The sequence below is a fragment of the Panthera pardus genome, unplaced genomic scaffold (genome assembly GCF_024362965.1).
Source record: "Panthera pardus isolate Hobbes unplaced genomic scaffold, ASM2436296v1 HiC_scaffold_6, whole genome shotgun sequence".
Taxonomy (NCBI): domain Eukaryota; kingdom Metazoa; phylum Chordata; class Mammalia; order Carnivora; family Felidae; genus Panthera; species Panthera pardus.
The window spans coordinates 118,959,600-118,982,623 of NW_026526991.1; the positions used below are offsets into that span (position 1 = coordinate 118,959,600).

At 39.7% G+C, this 23,024-nt stretch overlaps 1 protein-coding gene and 1 long non-coding RNA gene across 3 annotated transcripts in view; one reads left to right on the top strand and one right to left on the bottom strand.

Annotated features, from left to right (window-relative positions):
• Nucleotides 1–22,129, bottom strand: part of KIAA1217 (KIAA1217 ortholog) — a 447,403-nt gene extending 425,274 nt beyond the window's left edge. For both annotated transcript variants that reach the window (XM_053895904.1, XM_053895903.1), the window contains exon 1: nucleotides 22,108–22,129. The gene's annotated coding sequence lies outside the window, so the exon portion shown is untranslated. The remainder of the gene's footprint in view (nucleotides 1–22,107) is intronic.
• On the top strand, nucleotides 6,905–22,523 carry LOC109256876 (uncharacterized). Its single transcript, XR_002075813.2, has 3 exons — nucleotides 6,905–6,962; nucleotides 8,248–8,410; nucleotides 22,255–22,523. It is a non-coding gene; the product is annotated as an uncharacterized LOC109256876 (long non-coding RNA).
• Nucleotides 22,524–23,024: the final 501 nt, after the last annotated feature.

Sequence of the window (23,024 nt, forward strand, 5' to 3'; positions counted from 1 at the left end):
CAGTTCATTTTCGTTAGATTTCATAAGCAGCAAATAAACAATCGGGAGAAATGATTTGGGGCACCAAACACCCCATCACAGGCTTATTTGCATGTACCTTCATCTCCTTATAAATTGGAACCGTGGTCTAAAGATCACAGCGTCATCAAATATGCAGGAGAAATGATTTTTAGCACATCCACAGCACAATCACTCCACTGGACTCTTAAATAAATCACTTCATTTTCAACTGCAATGTAAATCTCTATGAAAGATGTAGGAAGCTTTAAAATAGGTTTTCATGACACGCTAACTCATACCATTGTTCCCCCAATCATTGTCGTATTGATCCAAAGATAACAATAATCTCCGCCATTCAGACCCTACTTGCTTAAAAATAATTTTGACAAGTGTTAAGATTAACTTAATCAGGGGGGCCTGGGTGGCTCAGTCGTCCAACTCTTGATTTCGGCTCAGGTTATGACCTCGTGATTTGTGAGTTCGAGCCCTGTGTTGGGCTCTGCACTGACAGCTTGTAGCCTGCTTGGGATTCTCTCTCTCTCCCTCTCTTTCTGCCCCTTTCCTGCTCTCACATGAGTGCGCTCTCCCTCTCTCTCTCAAAATAAACATTAAAAAAGATTAACTTATTGATTTTTCAGTGTTGAAAAGCACGTTCTAAACTATTAATACTATAAGAACATAAGTGGAATGCTTAAATCGCCTGCCTAAAACAACAAGCTGTTCCAAAGACCATTTACATACCAAAAATGCACCTATTAAGTTGAGGTGCTATCTAGAAATAATTTTTATTTATACATTAAGTCAAGTATACTTGCTTAACCTAATTTAAATCACTGTGCAAAGTTGGAAGAAATTAAAATGTTGTTTCTTTCAGAGTCTTAAATTTGCGACAAGCTTTTCCTCCCAATTATAGTTAATTAGTGAGGCTTTATTGTAACAATAAATCACGGGGGACGCTTCTAGTTTCATGGGTGGTTGATGCTGATTCTAATCAGAATGGCTGACCTACTGCTTGAGCAAGGACTGGCTGCTTCTGGAAGGCCCCATTAATGACTTAGGTCAACAGATGTACCACCGAGCAATACTAGTCATGCCAAGGACAGAGTGTCCCTTCTTCCTCCTCCAACGTCTAAAAGAAAACCGAGGATAAACACTGACCTAGGGGGACCAGACAAACAACCAAGCAGCCTATAGTATCATCAGACTTGGAAGGGGCTTGCTCGACCAGCAGCCATTACTAGTAAAATGAACCTGTTTTCATCTCCCACTCCACTGATATTTCACCAGATCTCACACACCTACGAGAAGCCTTAAACAAAAATAAGAAAGGGAAAGAGGTCTTGGAAGTCAGGATATTTAATTAGGTATCCTTTGGGTTTAAGTAACAGATATCTACTCACAATTGTGTAAGCAAAACAGTAGAGCTTACGGGATGCGAGGGTATTGCATTCGAGACACAGGTAGGAAGCACAGAAGGGCCACGTGATGGTCTGGCCTCAGCGGCTTCATCTGTCTCTGTCGATACTTCATCTCCCCGCTCATCTCTTTATTGTGTTCTCAGCTTCTCCTTGCACTGGGCCAAACTGGAATGTGCCAGGGTGTTCTGGTTTAAGTACCAACAGAAACTTCCTACCATCTCTCAGATCTGATTCTAACTTTTCAGAAGGGAGTATCTGTTACATGAGTGTTTCACTACAGGTGGGCCACGTACAGCCTGGCTTTGCAGATGCAAACATTGCTACAGGGGCCATGTTTGTGGGTGACAGGGATGTGCAAGTGGCTGCGCCACCCCCCAAACCTTATTTATCTACGACCTGTGCCAGGGTGGCTCTCCTCTTTGCAAATGGTCCATTTTCTGGGTACAAGAAAAATGTCCTTCATGGAATAGGTACTTTCTTTTTATTTTTTTAAGTTTATTTATGTATTTTGAAAGAGAGAGAGAGTGCACACAAGTGGGGGAGGGGCAGAGAGAGAGAGAGAGAGAGAGTCACAAGCAGGCTCTGTATTGCCAGCACAGAGCCCAATGTGGGGCTCGAACTCACGAACCGGGAGACCATGACCTAAGACAAAATTCAGAGTCAGACCCTTAACCAACTGAGCTACCCAGGCGCCCTTGGAATAGGTAATTTCTTATATAACATTGATCATATATCTTTTACACAAAACGTGTCAGTATTTCAAAGAAATGGGAATAATCATATACCTTATTTATATTTAAATGGGCTTATCTTATTTCCTTTTAGGGATGATATAATACCATGAAGGAGTAGATGGTATTATTCCATTTATTTTCTAAGGGAAATGGAGATTGTTACCCTGCTCATACAGACAGGAAATGATGTTTGATAAACAGTGTGCCAGCAGAGCTGAATGGTGTGGACAGAACGTGCCCAAACCCAACTCTGGTGCTCAGAGCTGCCTCCTGGCCCTGTTATAGCTTCATATGGCCCTCCATTACAGTGAGGGTGACTGCTGCTCTCCCATTGCCTCTAAACTGTGCCTTTACTCCAAACCTCACAGTTATACATCACAGAGTATCTCTTCTTCTCTGCTTTCTGTATTTGTTTTCTTTACTCATGTATCTTTCATAGTTGACCTGACAAATCCTTTCATGAGTCCATTAATGGAGGGATGAAGTGGATTAACATAACTCCCCAGTGTGTTCCAAATGCAAGAGGAACCCAAAATGCCATGGCATTGACCACTCATGGAATAAGAAAGCTGAGGAAGGCAACCTAGAAACCAATTAGCTGCTGTGTCCCTGCATTTTTATAGGGAAATGTTAGGTCCAGAGAGGTGAACTGTCACTCAGCTAATAAAGGGAAACGCTGAGATTAGGGCCCAAACACTTGCTCACACATCAGCATCACTGGTGAATGTCTGATGTGAAAATACTTCCTTGAGAGAGAAATAATGCAGTATAAAGCAAATGGATTTGCTGGGGGGAAATCCTAGAAAGCTGTTGGTCTAAGTTACAGCTCATGGTTAGAAGACTTCCCACTTGATTGCTCAGCCCTTCTCCAGACTCCCGGACTTCCCAGGGACCCAAGAGTGCCATTCTGTCTGGCCTTCTTCTCTGTCACAGTGGCAAGCTCCAAACCCCAAAGCCAATTCAAATCCTTGGGCCACATTTTCCCTAAATACATCCCCCCCTTCCTTAACTTTCCTACTGCTTTATATCTGAATCTTCTTTAAGTAGTATTTTTACTATCAGTTTTTAAATAGTGGTTTTAGCTTGTTAGGTCAGAGTATATTAGCATCTGAACTCCTAGGAATTCAAATCTCTCTACTTTTTCTAGTATTCTCTTAGCATAGTAAAGAGAACAGGCTTTTATTTTATGTTTTTGGTCACGACAGGGGAACATATGGGTATTGGAGACAGATGACCCTGAGTTTGGGTCACAAATCTCCAGTTTTGAGACCCCTAGTTCAGGCATTTAACTTTTCTTTCTTTTTTTTTTTTTTTTTTTAATGTTTATTTATTTTTGAGAGAGAGAGAGAGAGAGAGAGAGAGAGAGAATGAAAGCATGAGCAGGGAAGGGGCAGAGAGAGAGGGAGACACAGAATCCAAAGCAGGTTCCAGGCCCTGGGCTGTCAGCACAGAGCCGAACATGGGGCTCGAACTCACGAGCCATGAGATCATGACCTGAATCGGAGTCAGACACCCAACCGACTGAGCCACCCAGGCACCCCTGGCATTTAAGTCTTTTAAACTTCAGTTGTACATGAGATTGTTGTCGGGATGGAAAGAGCTATTCTGTACCCATGGAAGCAAATATCCTTAGAAGAGTCAGCAGGCAGAAACAGTTCCCTAAGAGAGAAAAAGAGAGGATTCACCTACCACCATCCCAAAGTTCTTGGGCCTTCAGTTCCAGAAACACAAGGATGAACTGGCTGGGTACAGGGAAGAGGCCCAGACAACAAATCTCTAGGGTAAGTGCCATTTCTTTACGGCCACAAAGTAAAGGGATCTGTATATCTACTGTTAGCCACACCACATAATGGAGTAGTCCCTATGTTTCTACTCTGCTTAATATCAGTAAGTTCTCCAAGTACTAGATGCTGGGTGTTCATGATTAAACATGGCGTAATCACTCAGTATCAATCTTCAGATGTGCTCAGCAGGAAAAGAAGCATATGGCCTGATATGACTCACAGGCCAGCCATGCTAGTCTGAAGGGACTGAAGGATGTCACAAGCTGGCTACCAATCTCTGTCTCAGGTCTTGATGACACCAGTAGGTCCCACTCACTGCCAGTCTTGCCTTCCAGAGCCTGCTTCCCACAGGTGGTTGCCCATGGAAAATGTCTCCAGGTGCCTGGAATGACAGAAGAATTCTCAGGCTTCTCTTAGAGGCTAAACCATTTTTAGTAATGACCCTCAGATTTTTTTTTTTTTTCTTTTTTAAAGTTAAGGTTGGTTACTAAGCACAGTAATGAGAATGGATGAAACGCCTTAAGATTTGGGACGGAACCAAATTTTCAGATCACGAGGGAAACCATGAAAGAGACATTAATATGAACATAAAATAACCAGGTTGAGGATTTACATTCAATAAAGATAAATAATACATCTCTGACTGAAATGAATCACAGTTGTGACAAGTAAGGGGAGGAGGAAGAAATTAGCCAGGATAAACTCAAAAGAAGTTGTCAAAAATGTTGGTAAGATAACCTCTCGCCAGAGGCAAAAATCCTAGGAGACATGCAATGGTGGCATTGGAAGACCAGCGAGGAAGGACAGAGAGGCTCCAGTCCTGTGTCTCCAGGCTCCTCTCCTTCCCCTCTCCTTGGGCTTCAACGTCCTTGTATCATCTCCCATGTAAACAAACGAACAAAGAAAACAGCTCTTAAAGAGATGTAACATTCACACAAGGCCTAAAAGGCCAGTAATAATTTGGAATGATATGTCACCCAAGACGGTGTGTGTCTTAGCGGGAGGGCTGGCTTAATTCGGGGAATGAAATGCCTACTTTGGAATTTCAGGCTGTGCTCAGCACATGAGGAAGGGGTTGGGCGTGCGTTTGTGTGCGTGCGTGTGTGTACGTGCGCGTGCGCATGCGTGTGTGCTAGGAGGAGTGGAAGGATATTCCTCGCTTCCTGGGCCCACCGGAGGGACAGGCAGAGGTGGAAATGCAGAGCACACCCTGATACGCAGTGCAGGAGACGAGATGGGAATTTCAGACAATCTGAACAAGAAAAAAAAAAAAAAAAGACTTTAGGGCTCAAAGAAATGTCGTATGACCCACCTCTCCTTGCTCTTCTCTTTCTTATTTGGTTTCTTTGACATTTTTTATGTGACAAAAACGGAGTTTGTTACTGACAGGCTCTTGTGGAGAACCGTTTGAAGAGAGGGGAGACATCAGAGAAGAATGGGGAAATGGAGGTGAAAACTGAAAAACCACCTCAAACCCTCCTTTCTGGGGACAGTCTGCTCATTTTCTGTTACGCTGAAATCTTGCTGCACTCCGTTCTATCAGTGCACTGTCTATCCCAGAGCCTGAATGTGGAAAGAAGCAGGAAAATCCGTATAATTACGTTTCCCACCTAAGCACTGCTCTGCCTCCCCCACTAAGCTCTGCTCTCCCCCCTGCCTCCCCCCCCCCCCCCCCATTTGGCGGATGGACCCGAAGCTCACTGCTTGGTCAGGCAGTCAGCTTGTGGCGGTCGGTTACTCAGTTGGCCTCCTTCCTATGAAGCTCAAAGCACCCGCCACTAACTTGCCCCGGTTGGCCCCAGCTCTGCTCCGGAAGTGGGGGAGCCCAAGCCTTTATGGAACACACTCACGTTGGGGTGGCCTCCACCTCTCCGTTCTCCTGTCCTCCCAACCATTTCCCATATCGCAAGGTTGCTGCAGTTTATCACTGCCTCTTCCAAAGTGTGGCAGCTAGAATAAGACCGTCTCAAATCCCCAGCCTCCAGTCCCCAGCCTTTGACATGTTTTCAGGGCGATTTTATCCACATCCGAAGCTCAAATAAGCTGACAGCTCCCTCGCATTTCAGCTCCGTATATTCACCTGGCTCCTGGACATCTGTCTACTCGAGTGCTCCTCAGACACCTCAAGCTCAGTACGCCCTATTTCTAGTACTTCCTCCACGGCTGCTAGGTACTTCCTGTTCCACGGCGGCTGCACAGATGGCTCACCACTCACTTGGTTGGCCCGGGAAGACACCTCCCGCATCCCATCATCCAAAGTCATCAACTAGGCTTTCTTTAGATTTCCCTTTTTACACCCTACATCTCATTCCTTAATTCAGGCCCCTGCTGAACATCTATGCAGTGCTTGATTTTGTGTGCCTAAGGTTGCCGAGCCTTTGAAGAACACTTCTTTCTGACGGGATTCTGTCCCTCTTTCTTAGGTTCACTTCCTCTCTGCCTGTGTTCTCAATCTCTATCTCCATTTCTTCAAACTGCTTCCAAAATTACCTCGGTAGTGTAAATTTGATTGTGCCACTCACTCCCCACTCAACAGTCCCCCAAGTCTTGCCAGGCTACCCATGTTCTCAGCATACTTTGGGCTTCTGAGGCAAAGTGCCTCAGAGCTTCTGTGGCCGCTCAATAGTGACCCTTGTCATTGACATAATGGCCCTTGAAGCTATTTGACCACATTTGTCAGGCATCCCCCCCATGGATCCTATAAAGGCAGAACATAATTGAGAACCTGAGTTTAAGCTTCTAAAGAGTAGCACCCAACTGATCATGTGATTATTTTTATGTTTACCTTCAAAATAAATTTAGGAAAGAACAATATTCATTTCTTCTTTCCTGATTGACCAATAAAGCTTCCATTTAAAATGTCTGCACTAAATTTGTGCTTTCTAAGATTGCTCTCCTCTGGAACTGGGTTTTTATTATTAAGACATGAGAAACATTTTCCCTTTCTGTTTTTCAGTAACATCCATTAAAAAAATGTTGAGGAAGTACGGCACAATCAAGGATTCTGTATAATGACTTAAAAGATGGTGAAATAATAAACAGTGATATTCTATGATTTTTGTCATTTTCCAAATATATTTTCCCCACCTCTCTTCTCTCCCTTGGTGCCATACTCCCCATTCCTTCCTTAAAACCCGCCATATTTCTCTCCTACTTTCTGACAATGATGGGTGATAGTGCCTTTTCAGGGTCATCGTTGCAGTTATAGTTCATATTTATTGTCATCTGGTAACCGATGGCATTTAGTTAAGTGTTCAGCGCGGTGTAAATATATTCTTCATCTTACGTAAGTCCACACCGGGCTGGACTTGAGTTTTCATTCACCATTTGGCATTCTAAGATCGAGAAAGCAGAAATGAGACTTCCTAAAACATGCTTCAAAATCAGAAATCATTGATTTTGGTATCTACTTAATTACATATTAAGGTTTAAAGACAGATTTTAAAAGACTAACCCTCTTGTCTGAGCTCACTGAGCAAAGAATATCTGTGTGTAAGTGGGAAGAGGAAAGCTAGCCCCAGAAGAGCCAATCTTAGGTGTATTCAGTGTAGCTGGATAAAGTTTTAAATGTGTAAATGAACCAGTGCGTGCAGAGGGACTTCTCAAACTATTACTTTTTCCCCAATGAAGCCTTTGCAAACAAACTTGCGTTTTTTGTCCACACCTGACTTAGTCATAGAGAAGAGGATTATATAGTTACCTGCATGGTTTTTAAATTTTCTAGCTGTTTAGATAGATAGCTGGAAAAGAAAGAAGTTTTTTTTTTTGTTTGTTTTATTTATTTTTGAGAGAGACAGTGCAAGCCAGGGAGGGGCAGAGAGAGAGAGAGGGAGACACAGAATCGGCAACAGGCTCCAGGCTCTGAGCTGTCAGCACAGAGCCCAATGCGGGGCTCGAACTCACAAACTATGAGATCATGACCTGAGCCGAAGTCAGACGCTTAACTGACTGAGCCACCCAGGCACCCTTAGAAAAGAAACAAGTTTTTTATTATCTCCAGTAATTGAGGATTATCACCTAGGTCAAGTTCTAATTCCCTTGACGATGGCACAATGTTCCCCTTAATTGGAGAATTCACTAGGCATACTAGCAGACATACTAGTTAGTAGGCATACTAATATATACAATGATTTTTTTTAGTATATATAGTATTTACTTTCTTGACTATTTAGGAAATGATTACAGAGATATCCTTAAAAATAGTAGCAAGACTACACGTCAACTAAGCAACACGAATACTTGTTGAATCCCGTAAGTAGTACGTATATGGTAGTTCTCCCTTTCTTGTGGTTTCGCTTTCTGTGGTTTCAGTTATCCGTGGTCAGCTGCGGTCCAGAAGCAGATGATCTTCCTTCTGACATATTGCCAGAAAGTCAGTAGTAGTCTGACACTACATTACCAAGTCCACACCATTCATGTCACTTCATCTCATCACGGAGGCATTTTATCATCTCGCATTATCAAAAGAACAAGGGTGAGTACAATACAGTAAGATATTTTGAAAAAGAGACCACGTTCGCATAACTGTTATTACAGTCTCTTGTTTTAACTGTTCTATTTATTATTGGTTATTGTTGTTAATGTCCTACTGTGACTAATTTATAAATTAAATTTATCATAGAGGTATATGTATAGGAAAAAACATAGTATATACAAGGTTTGGTACTATATGTCGTTTCAAGTATCCACTGGGGGTCTTGGACTATATCCCCCATAGATAAGGGGAAGGGACTATTGCATATGCTCTAAATATCAAACAATGATCTCCTAGAATTCTATTTTCTGATGCCCATTTGAATATTATTCTCCAAATAGCTATTCTTTTTCTTCAACCTTTCTCAAAACTGATAAGATACAACTGGAAGTGAGTTGAACATTTTCAGCAAAACTTGAACAATTTAGCACAGATATTACTCCTTCTCCCGTCATGGGAAAACAGGTAATAGCTGTTAAACTTCACACTGAGAGTTTTAACTATTGTATTTCTGGTTGGTTAAAGACGCAAGATGTGGCTATAAAACACATACTTCTGAAATGTATTTGGCCCAATTATAACAAGAATTGGTAGCTAATTTACATATTAATGTATCATCCATAGACATGTCTACAGAGTTCAAGTCAAAATTGATGAAGTGTTATATACCAATCTATTAAATGCTGTTTGATCATAACCCACCATATAGACATAAAAATTGAGGGGCACCTGGGTGGCTCAGTTGGTTGAGTGTCCGACTCTTGATTTCAGCTCAGGTCATGATCCCAGCGTCGTGGGATTGAGCCCCGTGTTGAGCTGTGTGCTAAGCATGGAGCCTGCTTAAGATTCTCCCTCTCTGTCTGTCTCTCTCTCATTCTCTCTCTCTCTCTCTCCCTTTCCCCCCTCCTCTGCTCTCTCTCAAATAAAAATAAAAAAATATATACAGACATAAAAATTGAATACTTATTTATTATCATTATATGTCTAGCTGTGGGGGTTTTTTGTTTAAATTTTTTTTTCAGTGTATCTTGGAAATCACTAGGCTTCCTGACTTCAGATATTAATGTCCTTTTATCAATTCTGGAATCTTCTCAGCCATTATCTTTTCAAATAATGCCTCTCCCAGTGTCCACATGGTTTCCTTCTGGACATCCAATGAGACTTAGGTTGGATCCTCTCACTCTCCTGTTTATATCTTTTAACCTCTCTTGTGTTTTCCATCACTTTATTTCTCAGTGCTGTATTATTAGGAATTTAAGTCTGTCTTGCCAAAGTTTACCAGTTCTTTCTTCATTGTATCTACGTTGCCATTTAACAGATCCACTGAGTTTGTACCTTTAGTTATTACAGTTTCCGTCTCTAGAAAATCTATTGTTCAAATATTAGAAGCTGCTGCTGTTAGCATCTTTTTTAAAAAATTATTTACTATTCTGAATCTAATAATTCTAATATTGGCAATTTAGGTAGACCTCGTTCTGTGATTCTTTTCCCTTGCTGGCTCTTTGTCATGGGCACTTGTTTCCCAACATAGTGAATTTTTATTGTGAGCTCACGTTTTGGACTTTTATCTGTGGTACTTCTCAGAGGCCTGGTTATAAAGCACTTTCTTACTGAGAGGACTGTCATCTTCTGCCACCAGGCAGCCAGAGACACTGACAATCTAGGATGATTAAGTACTATTTTGGCTTTTTTGGGGGACAGGGGGCTTTTGGGTTTTCCCCCCATTCTACAATAACATGACTTTAAGCCCCAAGACTATGTGAGTGAAGACATGAGGTTAGACATGCTCAGGATATTCCTTTCTTTTATTCTTCTCTACGCAGAGCTGAGGTTGAGTCTAGAGCTTTCTCTAAGGTGTCCCTCTACAGGGCAGGCATTCTTCCTTGTGTTATTCACTAAAGATATTACCTTTGCTGCCTGCAGACGGTTCTCATATGATGGCCACTCTTCTTGGCATCAGGAGTCACTTTTCCCCTGAACGTATCTATTAAAATTCCCTAGACCACAAGGAATTAACAAAGACCACTATCCAAATTATGGTTCTAATTTTCACTTATTCCTTTGCATTGAAGCTTTATTTTTTTTTCTGCCTCCCCCCCCCCAGGGGAATTCCTTTAATTTACTGTCAAATCAAAAGATATATATGTTTTTAATTTTTTTAATGTTTATTTATTTTTGAGAGTGGGGGAAGGGCAGAGAGAGAGAGACATAGAATCTGAAGCACGCTCTGAGCTCCGAGCTGTCAGCACAGAGCCCAACGCGGGGCTCAAACTTACAAACAGTGAGACCATGACCTGAGCCGAAGTCAGACGCTTAACCGACTCAGCCACCCAGGAGCCCCATGATAGATATAATTTTTAAAACTCTAGTGTTTTTTTTGCTTTGGTCTCCTGGGAGGGTGTTCTCTGAATATCTATTAGGTACTTTCCCATTATTATTTGTTGACGATTCTTCTGGTTATAGCTACTTAAAAATCCTTGTGAAATAACTTTAATAAACAGGGCACACACAAAAAATAAAAGGGCACAAATAGAATAGATTTGAGGTTCTCCTAGTGTATTATCTTTAAATATTCAAGATGCTTCTTCATGAATCTCTAAGAATGTAAATAGAAGTTTCATCATAAAAAATTCACATTATGTTGTGTTAGAAATCGAAGTAACAAATTAGTCCTCACCTCCTGAGAAAGAAGTTCTTAATCAAAACCAGAAAACTCCCTTCTCAGGGATATATGAAGGATAGTCAAACAAACACTAACAAACTATAAAAAATAGCTATGTGATGCAAATATTAAATTACAAATAAGAACAGAAGGATGTTGAATGCTTCCAAATAGTTCCCATTTCTGAGACTTTCTTCTTCAACTGGAGTCAGAAGAGTTGCCCCCAGTGAAACGTGATAGGTTTTTGTGGATACCTGAAGCTCCCATTAAACATGGTAGAAAACATTTTAATTTTGATGATAATTCAGTTAAATGCCATGTTATATTAAATAAATAGTATGTTATGGGTTAGATTACCAGACTTGCATTATTTTAAATATAAAACTTAAAAAAAAATCATTCTTGGAGTATTTTGTTTGCAACTACAGAAGGGGCATGAATATATTTGTTTCTGTTGGTAGGCAATGTTGAGAATACTCTGGCCTGGAGTTCTAAAGGAAAGTTCTAAGTTGATATATTTGTACCTTAATATTTTGCCCCTCCCTCTGCTCCCACTTTGACCCTTGAATGTTGCAGTGCCCCAGGCTTCTTAGACATGGGCCAATTCTCTTTTCTATACCCTGTGATTTCGTCCAGTCCCATGGCTTTAAATAGCATTTATAACTGGTGACCTACTTGTTCTTGGTAGCCTCCGCCTTGACTTAATCTGCAGACCCACACTTTTAATTTCCTATCTGACATCGTCTCTTGAATTCTTCATAGCTGGACCACATGCACCATCACAAACAGGCCTTTCAATTTTCTCAAATCCCAGAACCTGCTCCTGCCTTGCTGCCCGTTACTTGGTATCACTTTTCCTTGTTTAATTTTTGTTCTAGAACCCACATGAATGGGTAAAACCCATCGAGCCACAGCCTTCATAACCATGGTTGATTAGAGCCTAGTACTTGCTTCAACTTGCTCAGAGCCTAGAACAACACCTGACACATAGTGGGGGCCCAATAAATATTTGTTGAAGGAATGAAAAAATGAAAACCTTTTTCTCTTTTCAAATCATTACTAATAGACCTCTCCCCACTTCCTCTTTTTCACCAGCTTTTTTTTTTACTTCATCTGCTCTACTTTGTCATTTCCTAAACACAACAAGGAATGTTTCCTCCCCTGCCCCTCAATCTGGTAAACTTTCATTACTTGGGGAAAATAACCTGCTCTGCTTTTTCTTCTTTTAAAATTTTTTTTTAATGTTTATTTATTTTTGATAGAGAGATAGGGAGAACCATGGAGGAGCAGAGAGAGAGGGAGACACACAATCTGAAACAGGCTCCAGGCTCTGAGCTGTCAGCACACAGTCCTATGTGGGTCTCAAACTCACGAACCGGGAGATCATGACCTGAGCCGAAGTCGGATGCTTAACCAACTGAGCCACCCAGGTGCCCCCTGCTCTGCCTCTTCCATGCACAAATTTGTATATAAAGCATTAGGAAAATTATATTTAGATATCCGGATAATCTGGATATCCCACCCAATGCAAAATCTTCCTCAAGGACAAGGACCATGTTTTACTTAACTTTTTTTTAACTTTTTAATATGTAGCACAATGACAGATACATAGTAGATGGTCAATGAGTTTTTGGGGGGTGGGTGGGGTGGTCAGCATAGTCATGGTACCAATTACATTTTCAGGAAGACAATCTAATCCCCAGGATCAAGTATTAAAATATTGGCTCAAAAAAGTCAATCTAATGTATGTTTAATTTATATTCAAATGTAACTTCTTAAGTTTATGAATTTAAAAATAATGAATATATAAATGATCAAAATACCAGTATAATATATATATTCATAATACATATGATAAGCTGTCAGATGTAGATATGACATTCTGTAATCTGAATAAATGATTGTTTAAAGCTGAATTTCCTTGAAAGTCTAGCTTGTGTACTGTATTTATAAGCATGAATTGTTATAAAACATAACAACAAAAAGAATCTGTACCCTTGACAGATTATATTCGACTGATGTTTCTTGTATATGAGAGGATTCTTCACCTATTTGTGGTGTTCTCTAGTTTATTTCGGTAATGTCATTGTACATGTTGGAAACATGGAAAATAAAATTAATCTGAACCCATCTGAGATTTTTTTCCCCTTGCAGAAAGCGGACAAAACCACAGAGGTAGAGTTTTTGACTTAATTTAAGACCCTAGAGATCATTAACTCAAGAAGCCATAATAGTTAACCTGGCACAACAGCATCATTAAGAAAAAGGTTTTTCTTTTGTCTAGATTTTCAAATTCCCAGACACTTATCCTGCCCTTATCTGGCCATGAGTTAAGAGGTTGGTATGATGTGATTATAAAAGAGGTAAGTAGCCTTCTAGGCAGCCAGACAGGTAGAGGCTCATGGTAGTTTGCTCCTAAATGGGCAAGACCAATGAAACTATTGTTTAGAACATATACAGCATGTAATGATATATGGACATGATTTGTTTGCTTAGGAGAATGTTGATAATATCCCCAAATAAAAAAGTAAGCACATACTTGTTCACTGATACTCATTCTGATTAGTTTTCAAATGGTCCTGATCATTGTAAACAATCCAATAATATGGTATTTTGAAGATAAGGAAGCTCATTATACTTGAAAACGTAAAGTTGGAAACAACCACACAGCAAAGTGAAAATCCAAGTATGGGAATGAAAGTTTAAGTAGTTCAGGCAGTAAAATATTCTCGTAAGGTTGGCAAAATCCCTCATTTGTGATCATATACAATCTCTTAAGCTCTTTATAGAGGGAACTTTTCATTGGCACACAGATGTCAATTTTGGAAGGCACTGAATAACACAAACTTTAGAAAAAATATTTGTACAAATAAAGTGTCTTACTTTAGCTTTCAGTCTAGTTAAAGGAGAAACAGAAAAACATCTCATGATTTTTTAAAACTTTACTGAGCTAAGAAATCTATTCCTGTATCAGGCCCATTAAGATAAGCAACCAGAAGCAACACTGTGTTAGAAACATAACACCAGACACATTTGCAACTTTTCAGCATTAAAGGAGCCCTGATTGTCATTTAGTTACATAGATAAAATCTGACAAAGAACCAGCACAACCAGTGATTTGTGACCACACTACTCAATGCCCAGTCATCTTGAACTTGGAATCAGCAAGCAACAACAGAGCAATAAGAGTGTAGGTAGCACAATACAAGGAATGCTGTGCTGTGTATCAGAGGTCATAGGAGCCCATGTCAAGGAAGTGAACATTTGAAGGGAAACCTGAAGGTGTTCTAGCAGTTTGTGCCTTTCTGCTTAAGATATGTGAAAGGAATGGGGCGCCTGGGTGGCTCAGTCGGTTGTGTCCAACTTCAGCTCAGGTCATGATCTCATGGTCCATGAGTTCCAGCCCTGCCTCAGGTTCTGTGCTGACAGCTCAGAGACTGGAGCCTGCTTCAGATTCTGTGTTTTCCTCTCTCTCTGCCCCTCCCCCACTTACTGTCTCTCAAAAATGAATACATGTTTTATTTTTTAAAAATTTTTTAATGTTTTATTTTATTTTTGAGACACAGAGAGAGACAGCCTGAGCGGGGAAGGGGCAGAGAGAGAGGGAGACATAGAACATGAAGCAGGCTCCAGGCTCTAAGCTGTCAGCATAGAGCCTGACACGGGGCTCGAACTCACAAGCCGTGAAATCATGACCTGAGCTGGAGTCGGACACTTAACCAACTGAGCCACCCAGGCGCCCCAGAATACATGTTTAAAAAAAAAAGATATATGAAAGGATAAAAAGCACCAAGTTAGAAGCCATTGGCTCAAAACTGCATACCTTTAGTCTTGATCAAAAGAAGTAACTAGACTTTTTCCATATATATCAAAAGAGAGAGATAAATTAGATGGCCTTTAAGTTTTTATTCTATAAAATTCTAAGACTGTGAATTCTTTTTCCTTAGTGGTCCAGGATTTTCTGATGCACATGCATTTAATTTTTGATCAGATTTGTGAGTTATTGACCTCTCCAGGCTAAGTGGACTATGTCAAAGTAACTGAAAATACAGAGATTAGTTCAGAGAAAACCCCAGATTAATTTAAAGAGGTGCTTTCATACTCCTTTTCCAACACATTGATTTTTTTAAATTTTTTTTAATATTTATTTATTTTTGAAGAAGAGAGACAGAGCATGAGTAGGGGAGGGACAGAGAGAGAGAGAGAGAGAGAGAGAGAGAGAGAGACAGAATCTGAAGCAGGCTCAGGCTCTAAGCTATCAGCACAGAGTCCAATGCAGGGCTTGAACTCACAAACTGTGAGATCATGACCTGAGCTGAAGTCAGAAGCTTAACCGACTGAGCCACCCAGGCTCCCCAACACATTGATTTTTAACAGAATCAGGTAAGCAATATGAGAAATATGAGAATACCCGTTACTTATATTTCTTATTTCTCATCTATTACTAGGTACAAGACAAATATACATAAAATTAATAAGGAAAAGAAGGAGAACTCTAGAAGTAAATGTTAATTTTCAATACTCATACCTAGCTTAGACCATATGTAGTTGGAGGAAATGTCCCATTAAATACTGGTAAGCAGCATTAAGTATGTTTTTTTAATATAATTTACTGTCAAATTGGTTTCCATACAACACCCAGTGCTCATCCCAACAAGTGCCCTCCTCAATGCCCATCACCCACTTTCCCCTCTCCCCCACCCCCCTTCAGCCCTCAGTTTGTTCTCAGTATTTAAGAGTCTCTTATGGTTTGTCTCCTTCCCTCTCTATAACTTTCCTCCCCTCCCCTCCCCCATGGTCTTCTGTTAAGTTTCTCAGGATCCACATATGAGTGAAACATATGGTATCCACATATGAGTGAAAACATATCTCTGCCTGACTTATTTCACTTACCAAAATACTCTCCAGTTCCAGCCACGTTGCTACAAATGGCCAGATTTCATTCTTTCTCATTGACAAGTAGTATTCCATTGTATATATAAACCACATCTTCTTAAGGGATACAGGAGTGCTGAGGCATAGGGGCACTTGTACCCCAATGTTGATAGTTCAACAATAGTCAAATTACGGAAAGAACCTAAATGTCCATCAACTGATGAATGGATAAAGAAATATGTTTTGTTTTTCTTTGTAAAACAAATGTCCAGGGTAAGCCATGTGACTTTTAGTAATAAGATGGAGAGAAACTTACTGGCCTATACAGATGTGTATGCGTGACTCTGGAATACCTGGTGTCAACGAGGAGCCAAAACTATGAACTTAATAACTGTAAGCATAATCTACCACTTTTATGTTGAAGAAATACTATGCCCTTGACCTTAGTTCTCCTCAAAAATGAATGGATTGGTCACAAAGGGCAGTCAGATATAGGAATGTACACGATCTGTACAAACCCACTGCTGCTTCTGGAAAATACTAGACAAAAGTGAAGGCCCCACCAGTGGGTATTGACTATTCCCTGGTATCATCAGTTTGTTACAAGGAAAAGCAGTATAGTGAGTGTACCTCTCACAGGCACCGCCTACCCATAGGCACAATCACCTTCCACACTACCTCACTGTGCAAGGGCTTAATGTCCCTGCGCTCGTCAGTAGCATCCGGAAAGAATCTGAGCCTCCTAGAGAGAAAACATACTTTTTGTGCTCCAGTTATTAATATTTTCTACTTATAGACAGGAACCACTGAGTTCCAGGTATCCACAGACAATCTCAATCAACACCTGGGATGGCAATCAGGTGCATGTGAGACTACATTTGTGCATAGAGAATAGCTCAGAGCATGCAGTCAGGGGTTTATTGCGGAGTTTCCCTGGTCTAGGTACATGGGTGATATTGTGAGAGAGTAAGTTTTTACCTTCCACAGCAACTGAAGATAAATAGAGACCCCACTGTGCTGAAGTCAGAGCGTGCACGCAGTACGTGTGCTCTTGAAAGCACTGGACAGACATTAAGTCATCAATCCTCACCACTACGTCCCCCATAAACCACGTATTATTATTCTTTAATGGTTAATGAAACTCAGTCAAGAAGGATAATGGCCTTGCTCAAGGCCACAGAGGGAGCCTGTGTTAGAAAAGAATTAGACTTGAGTGATTTTTGGCCTACAGGCTTGTACTTGGACCACCAGGTCACGTGTAATGGAAGAGCCTTTCTCGAATTATATGCAGAGAATTGTGTGTGTGTGTGTGTGTGTGTGTGTGTGTGTGTGTGTGTATGTGTGCGTGCACAGGCATGCTCAAGTCTGTAGGAGTGAGTGTACATATTGGAACAGCAAGGTCCTATTTTCAACGTATCCTTTAATTTCTAAACATGACAAAAATATTTACAGTATTGTGATACATTTATTCACTGAAATCTGTTCGCTTCCCTTTTCTTTTGTCTAAGAAACAGAAATCTGGGGCAACAAATAAAGAGGCTGAAACCAGAAGAGCACACTCTGAACTACAGAATATCACCAGTTGTTTTTTTTTGTTTTTTGTTTTTGTTTTGTTTTGTTTTTTTGTTTTTTTATAGGGACCAGACTGTCCAATCACAAGGTTTTAATTATATTAACTTTTTGGATAGACAAATTGTTTTTCTTTATAAAAAGGTGTTGTAGCAAGTGAAGTGTGCCGGTTCGGGAGTCCAAACTTCCAGAACTAGAATTCTGGTTCCACCTTTTCCTGTCTGCATGATGTTGGGAAAATAACTGAAACTCCCTGTGTGAGTTTTCTCATGTAAAATAGGGATAGTGAGTATTACATCATAGGATTGCCGTGAGGATTATACAAGACAGTACATTCATAAGGTGCTCAGAAGTGTGCTGGGCATATAAGAAGAGCTTGTTAGAGCTCAGATATCATCACCTTACAAACATATAATATATGGAAACTATATTTGCAAACTAAGCTAGTGGTCAATGTTCATGTACACTTCCTAAAAAAATGCTTTTTAAAAATTTAGAACAACAGTTAAGAGGCCAACTAAAATAATACATACATAACACATAAATAAATACAAAATAAATAAATACATAAAATCAGAACCAAATGATTTTGAGGAAATATACCTGAAACAGAATTCAGAAGAATTCAGAACACTCAGCAAGAAAGGCCACATTCTCAACTGTTGACTTATAGCCTCATCCTGAATAAAACTGTTGGCACATATCAACACAGAATGGCAACATTCACCTTTCATTTGTTGGGTTGTCATCATGAAGAGAGTTCTTCATGGGTGAGAATTAGATGTGAATGCTGCTATCCTAAAGCTTATTGATTACCAGTGTCTTTGGTTCTAAGGTCTAATTTAGACCATTGGCTCAGAACGGAAAGCATACCAATATTACAGGGATGTGGCTGCATCTTTAAACATGAGTATATGGTACTGTAAACTAGAGGCAAAGAAAGCACAAAGATATATTGCTTATAGACAGAATATAATACCATGTATTTTGGTCTCAAAATAATCAGAGTAAGAAAAGTTTCTTGGAAATTAAAAATACGTGGATGATCAAAATTAGACAGAAGAGTTGGAAGACAAGGTCAAGAAAATCTAGATAACATAAAAAGACGGCTAAAAAAATAAAGAAAAGATAGGATCAGAAAACTGATGTAGTAGGTTTGAAAGCCAACTCCGAGGAACACTGTAGCGAGAAAATCAGAGCGAATACAGAAGAAGAAATTATCAAAGAATTAACAAAAAGAATTCACAAGACTGAAGCCCATTGATTCTTTAAATTGAAAGAGCCCATCAAAGTATTCAGTCAAGATAAATGGGAAAGGCTCACACTTTAAGATACATCAGTGAAATTTCAGAACATCAAGGATGAGATGAATATCCACAAAACTTCAAGAGCGAGAGAAAAAGTCACCTACAAAGGAATGTGTGAACGTGTTAACAACATGGGACTTCTCCTTAACACTTCTAGATCCCAAAAGGTAATGGAGAAAGGCCTTTAAAGTTATGATGGGAAATTATTTTCTGTCTAAAAATCAATGCGTGTCCCAACTATCACTGAGATGTGAAGAGAGAGTCCAGATAGTTGTTGGACATGTAAAAACTCAGAAAATTTATTTTCAACCTTGCTTTCCTTAGGAAGATTTGCTTCAGGCAAATGGAGAAGGAATCTGAGAGGGGCACCTGGGTGGCTCGGTCGGTTAAGCTCCCAACATCAGCTCAGGTCATGATCTCATGGTTCATGAGTTCAAGCCCTGCATGGGGTTCTGCACTGATGGTGCGGAGCCTGCTTTGGATTCTGTGTCTCCTTCCCCCTCTGCTCCTCCCCTGCTCATGCTCTCTCTCTCTCTCAATCTCTCTCTCTCAAATAAATAAATAAATAAATAAGCATAAAAAAAAGAAATAATCTAAGAGAGACCTGTCCAAGTGTTGTACAAATCAGTCAGGAAAGAGTAGGGCAGAAGGATTGAGGGATACAGACAGAAGCACCAGGAAGAAAAGGGAGTTCTGGGAATGTGGTCATATCTATACCATCCTTGGGAGAATCTGAAGAACTGAGGAAGGACAGACTACAAGATAAATGGTTATAGCACACTTCTTTGGCTTAGCAATAAAAATATGAGGTCTCATTAGTTACAGTCTTTATTGATTTTCAACTTACAGAATTAACCTGTAGATAAACCATGGAAGACTGAACTGTGTTAACCAAAAAAATAACTACTATTAACCTTTTTAGTATGGAAACAAAAGTACAGTTGATAAGTTTTAAGAGGGGGGCAACATGGAAAAGTGGTGAAGCGAATGTCACTGCTTCACCAGTTGATTAATTTAGGAAATCAACTAAAGAGACAAACGTCAAAAAATAAATGAAATGTACCAGAATATACTTCTCTAATAAACAAATTACACAAGGGGGGTGGGTAGGGAATGAGAGTCAGATACGTGAGAAACTATACAGACTAAATTAAACCCTGTGGACCCAAGGAAATAAGCATTCTAAAGAACTAACACTGAGATCTTAATGTGATGGGCTAGAACCTACACAAACTCAATACAAACCTTAGATGGCGAGACTGTTGTTTGGGTTTCTTGATCTTAATGACAACCACTTTAAGTAAAAGCCTAACACAATACACAACTATACTATAGAGTCTTAGTCCTGTTCTCCAACAATGAAAGGTTTCTATTGGTACTATGTGATATGATGTGTGGCTATGAAAAAAAGAATTCTGAGTAAAAAATAAATATATAAGGGGTGACTGAATGACTCAGTCAGTTAAGCATCTGACTCTTGACTTCAGCTCAGGTGTTGATCTCAGGGTTGTGAGTTCAAGCCCTGAACTGGGCTCCACACTGGGCATGAAGCCTACTTAAAACCATATTTAAAATGTTAATGAAATAAAAGACATATTCTGATGAATGTTGTCTTTCAAAATGATGTAGTCCTGTTGCCAATTTCAAAAGTCTTGTGGTAGAACTCTCCTTTGGGACAGCCTGAATCCTCTCAGAGTGATGCACAGGAAACACCACCTTGTTATTTTATAATCTACTCCCAGTGTTTTGTTTGTTTGCTCGTTCGTTTGTTTTTTACAAAAAGATGCATTATCTATACTGACCTTGCAACTCAATAATCAACCTTGCTTTCAAGTGACTTTTAAGTAACCCCCAAAACAAATAGATTATCAAAGAAAAACTATTTTCATACACTAAGTTTATTCAAAGATATCCTCACAGGTTACCAAAAGAAGATATTTTGAAAAATCTTTGGAATAGCATCTAGTCTTGGATTGTTTGTATAAAAACTCCCTCCCTGGGCATACCTTACTTAGACACAGATATGTAACCATTAAATGTCTGGATACTTTTCAAGTTGAGGTGGGTAAAATTCCTTTTTTAGAAGAAATTTTTTTAGACTTTAACGCATATTATATATAACATCAAAGAGAAATCTCCCTTTAAGCAGCCAAAATTCACTCTATTCAGCAACTTTCATCAATACTTCCAAAGTCCTTCAGTGTTCACTATATGTGTCTTCAATGAAGTATTTCGGTCAATAAAATAGTTACCGTACAAGCATTTCATAGACATGGCTAAAGTAATAATAAACCAAGTTAGGAAAAAAATTAAAATTTTCCAGACAGAAATTTGCATCTCTGAAGCAGTACATGGTGCAAAAATGTATTACTGGATATTCATTTGTAATAGTTTTTAACAGAAGAGTGATCAGGATTAAAATTATAATGTGGTATGAACTTATTTTGTTCTATAAAATAAAAACTTCCAGTGATAAGAATGAGAATATTAAAACCATTTTTTATTTTACCTTAAAATCACAGAGTCAAAAATTACCTTTGTGATAGCTCAAAATGTAATTTAAAAAAATAACTATTATAAATGTTGCTTAGTGGTTTAATACGTAGTTCTTGGTATCATGGAGAAAATTGTTATTATATTTTAAGCGGTGGTTTCATGCTTTCTGTGAATATGTACCCTAAAATAATAGTTTGATTTGGTTACCACATTTCTCGATTCCAGGTCACGTACTCAACGATATCCTTGCTCACTTAAATACTCCAGGTGACAAAGGTAGCAGAGATCTTTGTCATGCTTGGCAGGGAATCATGTCATTAGATTATCATTTCAGAAATACATTCATTTTTAAAAGAGACTGCAAAATATTAAGCATGCAAAAACTCTTTGGCCAGTGATGATGTGGTTTTAGGACCTGTCCCTTCTTTCTTTTCGTTTCTTTCCATTTATATGAGGAATAAAAAAGAAACTTCATATGAATATAACTGGATTACGAGAAACTGTGAATCAACCAGGAATAAAGTCTGTCATCCTCAAAAAGAAGTGAAAACACTCAGTTTTTCTTTTATCCGTCCTTAATTAATGAAGGAAAGTTCTATTACCTCCATCTTCCTAATTACTAATTATTTTAGCAACACCCTTGAGGATTTTAGAAAATGTCACACTCACACAAAGGGGCAAGTTTTCGAAACCATTAAAAGTCTCCTTCGTTTAAGTTGTCTGGCAGTATTATTAAGAAAGAAGTTTCTAAGCACAAGCTGACAAAAGCAGCCGATTTAAAACATTACCTTTGTGTGGAGAAGCCTTCCACTGAGCAGGAGCGGCTGCCGTTTGCACCTGCTGCTGTTTGACCAAATTCCCTTCACTTCCAGCTCTCAAAATCGTCTCACCTACACTGATTTTTTTCTGTTTGCTGTTCAGATCGTCCCTTCTAGATGATGGCAGCTTGGAAGCTGCGTTGGCAAAGAAAGGTCTGGCCAAGCGAGAAGGTCTGGACATTTTAAACAGCAGCAAAAACAACAATAAAAGGAACCAACCCCAGAATGTTACCTGCTGGGGCAGCGGATTCTATTCCTCTGAGCTTCACGTTCCAGCTGCCACAGTTACAGCCTAAAGTGCAGTTGGATGGAAAGTGCCGGGCTGCCACTTGGATTTCTTTTGAACAAAAGGCATCGTGCAGCCACGCAGCCCATTTACTAGACCTGTGGAATGTAAATGTGTGTTTCAGAGACCCTGGTGACAGTTTTGCGATGGTAAATGCTCCAACTCGGAGTGAACGGCAGATGCTGGAATATGAAATGCAGAACACACACACACACACACACACACACACACACACACACGGAACTTCCTGGCATGCACAGACGAGACACCGGACGGACAGCCTAGAAGTGGAAAATGAATGTAAATATTACCCCACCCACTCAGGTACAGTATACAGAAATGATCCAGATGTGCGGTTTATATTACTATGAAGTGCATACCACATTCGGTTTCCAGGCATTAGTTCAAGCAAATATTTCCTCGCCTTAGCACATTCCTATATTCTATTCCAAAAGTTGACCGTGTAACGAATGCCCACCTACATAATTACTTCTCCTGCTGTTTATAGAACATGCATAGCGCCGTGGAAAAGAAGGAGACAGAAGAATAGAATTTCCATACCCGTTTGGGCTGCTGTGGGGTACTTACTGATTGATAAGAA